Source organism: Lycium ferocissimum, chromosome 1 (assembly GCF_029784015.1).
Source record: "Lycium ferocissimum isolate CSIRO_LF1 chromosome 1, AGI_CSIRO_Lferr_CH_V1, whole genome shotgun sequence".
Lineage (NCBI taxonomy): Eukaryota > Viridiplantae > Streptophyta > Magnoliopsida > Solanales > Solanaceae > Lycium > Lycium ferocissimum.
Genome location: NC_081342.1, coordinates 18,234,002 through 18,240,001, shown reverse-complemented (window position 1 = coordinate 18,240,001; position 6,000 = coordinate 18,234,002).

Below are 6,000 nucleotides of genomic sequence, written 5' to 3'. Positions count from 1 at the left end.
TTAGATTCATCGACTTATATTTGCCTTAATTTTTCATACAAGTTCATTTATAAGCTACCGAAATTTCGGCAGCACCTCCTCTGTAAACGCACCGTCCCGAGAATATGGCTCGGCCCAAATCAACATACAGAAATCCGAGAATTCAACCCGGCCAACCCAACAACAATACTACCAACCATAATAACAATATCGATAGATCATTTCAAGATGTCCAACCAACATTCAATCTCACCCGAAACCTTCCAACTTAACTAGAAACCTTCATAACACATTTTCTACTTTCAAATTCATAAACTATGTCGACAATTCCATACGTCTTCAACAATATTTTCATCAAACAAGAAACTTTACATAAATCACTTTAACTCCCGAAAACAGCCCACACGGTTTCTAACTTCAACTTGGATTATTAACCTTCATTTTCACATCACAAATTTCATGACGACAACAACCAAAACGCTAGGCAACATTAACTCAACATGGCTGCCCCAAAACAGCCCGCATTCGGCCAACAACAACATGTAGTATTTCATGATTTTCATTCGTTTTCTACACATTATAACAACACACAAACATGTTAAATACAATTAATCCACCACCACAACACAACTCTACACACCCACGGTTAGACACACACATATACGGCTATACCTCACATCCATATTCTCATATATTTCATTCATTGTTCACCTTTCACAACACACACAACAACCAATTTACTCTAAACAAAATTTGTGCATCACACTTATTCCACTAACTTCACCCCACGGCCACAACATTCCCATGCAAAGTTTCATAACTTCCATCCTCTTCCACACACTTCAACATGCATAAACATCTATAAAAACATGAAATCAAGATTGAACCTCACCTTTTCCTCTTGCCTTCCACATCCTTGGCTAGCTTGTTGAAACGCGACAACGAGCGATCTTCTTGTTCTAATAGCTACGCCACGACGACGAGGGCCTTCTAATTGATAGAAAACATGAAGCAAACAATTTTTTTTGTAACCACTTTAGGGGAGGGGCTGGTTCGGCCAGCCCCTATTTGCCGTTTTTGCTCTTCTTTTTTTTTTTTTGTCTTGTTTTCTTTCTCTTCCCTCTCTTAATTAAAAGAATGACTAGCCTCATATATATATATATATATTTGGCAAGCATGTGAGGGCACGTGCCCCTCTCTAGAATTTTCCTTTTCTTTCTCTTCTTTTTCTTTTTCTAGAATTTTCTTTTATTTGTTTTCCTCCAAAAGATGACTTGCTCTAGAATTTTTGTGAAATTACGATTTTGTCCCTCGTCTTTCCAAAAAATTACCATAATGCCATTCTGCAAATTTCCCTTTTTGCCCTCAGTCTTTCTCAATATTTCCATACTAATAATATTTTTCAACAACCTACGCATCTCGACGAAACCGAAAAATAACCTCGCCCTGAACGTTCCACCATTGTCTCAGAATATCCAAAGGCCCAAAATGCGAGGTGTAACAAATACAAATTAATCTCTCCCTTACAACATCATTAACTCCAATTTCATTACAAGAGGAAGAAATCTTACCTCGGTTAGTTAGGACGGATTCTACAATTTCTTGCACCAATTGTACCGCTTCTTCTTCCTCAATTTGAATCCTAAGGTTGTTGCCCCCTTGAACGTGTAGAACACTTTTGGAATTGATAATTTTTTTTTTTAAATAGCTTGGAGGCTGGTCGTGAGCATAGCCATGGGTCATTCTTATTTCTCTCTCTCGAACTCAACTTGTGAATAATGAAGAGCTTCTCTCTCTAGTTCAACTTTGAGAAGATGAATATGAATTATGAGTCATCTTTAGGCTATTTATATGCTGCCCACCATGTTGACAAGTGTCCCACTATGGCATGGACCAATCGGATTTGGCCATGTTGTAGTGGGGCCCACTTAGTGGTCTAATTAGGCTAATTAATCATTAATTCCCACTAATATTTCCGCACTAATAATCTGATCATGGTCAATTAATCCTTAATCTCCACTAATATTTCTATGCTAATTGAAATTTATAAGCAAATCGTGCACTAATTAAAAATCGGGGATTAAAAGTCCTCGTTTCATATCCCAAAAATAATCTTGTCCTTGAACTTATATCGATTAGCTTACAAATAATTCAATGTACCAAATACGGGATATAACATCCTTCCCCCCTTTAGAACATTCGTCCTCGAATGTTAAACTAGTCTCACAAGGTCTTATAAAGACTTCGGGGGAGTCTCTTTTATTGCTATAACATATAGTTTCATCTACCAACCAATATAATCAAGTGAGGAATTTTGATTACCTGTAGGCATAGTAAGGATACTTATTCTTCATCTCCTCTTCGGCTTCCCAGGTCATCTCTTCCCTGTTATTATTTCGCCACAATACCTTAACGGAAGCCACATCTTTAGTACGCAACTTTCTCACTTGACGATCAAGTATAGCTATAGGTTCTCCTCGTAAAGAAAGATTTCCTCCGTTACACGAACATCATCCACGGGAATACTCTAGAAGGGTCATCAATATATTTGTGAAGCATCGACACGTGAAAGACCTGCGCACGCTACCAAATCGTACGGTAGGTCCAACTCATAGCAACCTTGCCTACCCTACGAATAATCCGATATGGCCCAATATACCTCGGGTTAAGCTTCCCCTTTGCCGAATCTCATTACACCCTTCATGGGTGACACCTTCAAGAATACCCAATCACCAACTGAACTCTATGTCGACGTCGATTATCTGCATACGACGTCCGTCGACTCGGGTCGCTAATAACCTTTCCCGAATAAGCTTCACCTTATCAACTTTGTCGAATCATATCTGGGCCGATTAACTTAGTCTCACCAACATCAAACCAGCCAATAGGTGACCTGCACTTCCTACCATACAAGGCCTCATACGGTGCCATCTGAATACTAGAATGGTAGCTATTGTTATAGGCAAACTCGATAAGTGGCAAATGATCGTCCCGGCACCTACTGTCAAAACACAGCCCGCAACATATCTTCTAGCGTCGAATAGTACGCTCGGCCGTCCGTCGTCCGAGGGTGAAATGCTGTGCTAAGACTCACTTGTGTCCCCAATCCCTTCTGGAATGACCTCCAGAAGTTAGCTGTAAACTGAGCTCCTCTGTCCGATATAATAGATGTGGGAACCCCGTGAAGTCTTACTATCTCCTTGATATGTAACTTCGCATAGTCCCCAGCTGAATAAGTAGTCCTGACTGGAAGAAAATGGGCTGATTTTGTCAGCCTATCCACAATAACCCATATAGAGTCATACTTCCGTAGAGTTGGAGGTAAGCCTGTAATGAAGTCCATATTCTGGAATCTTCAGCCTCATGTATTACTTCTCGACTTCTTTAAAAGACTTTAACTGTCACTCCACTTTTTAGCTCTTTAATCTCAATCCTTAGAATTGGCTATCAAGTAGCGCTGGAGTTCCCTCATATAATAACTTTACATAGCTGCTCTATGCTCTGTCTATCATTAAGTGGTATAATTCTGAAAGAATTTTTTTTTTGATTTGACATATAAATTCACTACCTTCTAGTAACCAGCTAATTCTGATCGCCTCTCTTAAACCGTTTATAATTCCCTTAACCCAACTTGTAACACTCTAGGCACATTATCTCGTGTCATTTCTTTATCTTTAATTCAAACTTTTTCCTATTGCCTCTTTACTCAGATTTTGCTCTTAGTACTCCTATCACGCGCCCTATTGCAATCTTTACAAGAATACGCATAGGTGCTCAAATTAGCCCAAGAAGTACCTTAGCGTCGTTTCACTAGTCTTCATGCTTAATCTTGCATTCTCCTCTCGTATCTTACTATCGGTATCGGGGTAAATCTTCGGCTCAACCATGGCCATGTCCTATTTGCCCTCAGTATTAATTCTATCTCGGTAATTTAGCTTAAACCATCTTTACATCTTTCCTTAATGTACCTAAAATATCACAACTGCATTGTCATTACTAAATCCTTACTCTTCTCATCAAGTACTCACTTGGCCTCATTCTTAGTATACAAATATTCGTAGGTTGTATAACTATTCTTGCACGAATCTTGTATAAAGTATATTCAATCTTAGTCACGCGCCTTTCCTTCTCCGGTTCATTCTCGTTTTTACATATCTCCTCCGTACTAAAATTCGCTCGTAGCCTATCTTGTCATACTCCTTTCTCTTCCTTTACTCACCCTTTGACTTTCTCACTTCCTACTATAGGAGATTTTCTATCCCTTCTCCTTTGCTACTTATAAGTCGCAATATCATCAGCGAACAACTCTATTGCCAACATCTTAGCCTCTAATCTAGTATAGCATTGCTATCTTTTATAATATCTCTTAAGTTACTCGATACCATTCTCTTGTCGTACTCTTTCTTTTTATACGCACCCACTTTCTAATGTCATATCATTCAAGATCTCTACAAATAATTCTCAACACTGTCTCAATTACCATCCTAACTTCTATCCATTTATTGCTGGCTTTCAGATCTTACTAACCTGTTTCAGCAAGGGATCTCATTTGACATTTAAGCATCCATACCAAATATATTACAGTGTCAATTGTTTCCATCTTATACTTGCATTTCTCTTACCCGCTTCCCCCCTTAAGGGCGTACTTATACCATTATCCGTCTATATTCTGCTCTATGTCCCCATTTCCAATCTTAAATTCGTCCGATACCCTTTTTCCAATTCACTTGGTATACTGTACCATATCCATGTCTTTCTTTATAATTTATAACTTGATTATCTACGTACGAAACCTTAACAAAATCATGAAACGACGAGAGCCTTTCTATATATAGTATAAAATCTCATCTGATAATCTGTACTCGAGTAATGCAACCAATGTAGCAACTCATCCAAGGCCACATTCCACTTACTCCAATCAATAATTAATTAGTACTTGGAGTCGTTCCAAATTTTCAATTAGATCGCACCTATATTCTGATGATAAGTATTCAAAATTCTCTTGTAACATTATCTTTATCCCAACCTATATCATCTGTTTCCTTTAGTAAATTTACAATACATCATTTGCTCCTCAAGCCTACCGTCTTTGTCCTTTAAGGATTCCACTATTTTCGAGGTGAAGTCGTGTATACGCAGTACTCCTTTATGTCTTATGCCCTTTTACCCTTGTTGTGTGCTCAGTACCGATTTCTAACTTACTCAAAATCATATAAGTTCATCTAAATGACAATCTTATTTTATAACCTTGTCGTTGTACTATACCTTTGAGTTCATAACTATATATTTCCCTTTCGTTCCATACTCGTACTCAATTAATTACGTCTATCTTGGGTGCTTCCTTTAGTATTCCCTTACCATCTCTCTAGTCTATGTTCATCTTTTATTCTGTGCACGAGGAATCTTATACTACCTCTGTATCCTTCGGAAAACACTACTCCTGCATAATCCCTTTCCCATTTTCAAAACGTATTCTGTTCATCCCTATTTGTTCTTATCATACCAGTCATTTTCTAGCACCCATTCTACCTCGTTGCTCATCTTTCTATAGTTTGGTCTTTCACAGTCCCGTCACTTACATTACTCGTGTTCTCGGCTATACATGTCATAACCTATTACTGCACTGTTATCTCGCTTTCTTCTTATTTCCTTCTTTCAATTAACTCCTTCTTTTCTTGTACTCGCTTTCATTTCCGTTATCATATAACCTTTATTCTAAACTTTCCCTATAGAAGAACTTTATAAGTCTTTCTTATCCGTTCTATAGCTCGCCTTTATACTTTAGTCACATAGATCACGTCATATCTTTTAGTCACTCCCTCACTAGGCTTTACTTATTTTCATCACAATCCTCATTATATTCACATCATATCCTGTTCGTATTCAATCCTATAGTGTGACACTTCTTAACATTATTCACGATTCTTACTATGGGTTGATTACACTCGGTGGAGTAAGCGTACTTAACCTTTTAACCTCCCCGTCAATCTTTTCCTTAATATCTCACAAGTCGTCTTATCA